This window comes from Chiloscyllium plagiosum, chromosome 18 (assembly GCF_004010195.1).
Source record: "Chiloscyllium plagiosum isolate BGI_BamShark_2017 chromosome 18, ASM401019v2, whole genome shotgun sequence".
NCBI lineage: Eukaryota > Metazoa > Chordata > Chondrichthyes > Orectolobiformes > Hemiscylliidae > Chiloscyllium > Chiloscyllium plagiosum.
Genome location: NC_057727.1, coordinates 21,321,730 through 21,323,649, shown reverse-complemented (window position 1 = coordinate 21,323,649; position 1,920 = coordinate 21,321,730). Strand labels below are relative to the sequence as shown.

Below are 1,920 nucleotides of genomic sequence, written 5' to 3'. Positions count from 1 at the left end.
GACAGGAGTTGGGAAGTACAGACTGGGAGCAATTGTTCCACAGAAAGGGCACAGCAGATATGTGGATACCGTTTAAGGAGCAGTTGTTGCGAGTGATGCATGAATCTGTTCTTCTGAGACTGGTATGAAGGGGTAAGATTAAGGAACATTGGATGACGAGAACAGAGGAGCTTCTCGTCAAATGGAAGAAGGCAGCTTACGTTAGGTGGAGGACTTGCTAGAAAGGAGCTCAGAAATGGATTGAGGAGAGCCAGGAGGGGGCACGAAAAAGCTTGGCAAAAAGGATAAGAGAGAACCCAAAGGCATTTTACTCATACGTGAGGAATAAGAGAATGATCAAAGAGAAGGTGGGGCCGGTCAGGGATAGTGTAGGGAACTTGTGCGTGGAGTCTGACCAAATGGGGTAAGCCCTAAATGAGTTTTTTGCTTTGGTTTTCACCAAGGAAATGGATCTTGTTGTGAATGAGAACTTTGAGGAGCTGGGATACAGGCTTGACTAGATCAAGATTGATGAAGTTGATGTGCTGGAAATTTAGGCAAACATTAAGATTGATAAGTCCCCAGGGCCAGACCAGATTTATCCTAGACTGCTCTGGGAAGTGAGAAAGGAGGTTGCTAAGCTGCTGGCGAGGATATTTGCCTCTTCACTCTCCACGGGAGTCGTACCAGAGGATTGGAAGGTGGCGAATGTTGTTCCACTTGTCCAGAAGGGTAATAGGAGAATCCCTGGCAATTACAGACCAGTCAGTCTAACGTCAGTGGTCAGCAAAGTTGTGGAAAGAATTCTGATGGATAGGATGTATGACTATTTGGCAAAGCATAGTGTGATTAAAGGCGGTCAGCATGACTTTGTGAGGGGCAGGTCATGTCTCACAAATCTCATTGAGTTCTTTGAGGAGGTGTCAAGACAGGTCGACAATGGTCAAGCAGCGGATGTGGTGTATATGGATTTCAGCAAGGCATTTGATCGGGTTCCCCATGGTAGGCTCATTCATAAAGTCAGGGAGATTTGGCTATCTGGATTCAGAATTGGCTGGCTGACAGAAGGCAGAGAGTGGTTATAGATGGAAAGTATTCTGCCTGGAGGTCAGTGTTGAGTGGTGTCCCGCAGGGCTCTGTTCTTGGGCGTCTGCTCTTTGTAGTTTTTATAAATGACTTGGATGAGGAGGTTGAGGGGTGGTTTAGTAAATTTGCAGATGACACAAAGGTTGGAGGTGTCATCAATAGTATAGAGGGCTATTGCAGGCTACAGCGTGACCTAGACAGGATGCAGAGCTGGGCTGAGAAATGGCAGATGGAGTTCAAGCTGGATAAATGCGAAGTGATGCATTCTGGAAGGTCGAACTTGAATGCTGATTATAGGATTAAAGACAGGATTCTTGATAGTGTGGAGGAACAGAGGGATCTGGGTGTGCAAGTACATGGATTCCATAAAGTTGCCACCCAAGTGGATAGGGTTGTTACAAAAGCATATGGTGTTTTGGCTTTCATTAACAGGGGAATCGAGTTTAAGAGCCGCAAGGTTTTGCTGCAGTTCTACAAGTCCCTGGGGAGACCACACTTGGAATATTGTGTCCAGTTCTGGTCACCCTACTATAGGAAAGATACAGAGGCTTTGGAGAGGGTGCAAAGAAGGTTTACCAGGATGCTGCCTGGACTGGAGGGCTTGCCTTATGAAGAAAGGTTGAATAAGCTCGGACTTTTCTCTCTGGAGAGAAGGAAGAAGAGAGGAGACCTGATCGAGGTGTACAAAATAATGCGAGGAATAGATAGAGTCAAAAACCAGAGACTTTTCCCCAGGGCAGGATTGACTGGTACAAGAAGTCATAGTTTGAGAATATTAGGAGGAAGGTATAAAGGAGACAAAAGAGGTAGGTCCTATACGCAGAGAGTTGTGAATGCATGGAATGCATTGCCAGC

General features: G+C 46.0%; 1 long non-coding RNA gene across 1 annotated transcript in view; it reads left to right on the top strand.

Moving 5' to 3' along the window:
- The window catches only part of LOC122558943, a 134,600-nt gene that overhangs the window by 24,319 nt on the left and 108,361 nt on the right, over window positions 1–1,920 (top strand). The window lies entirely within an intron of this gene.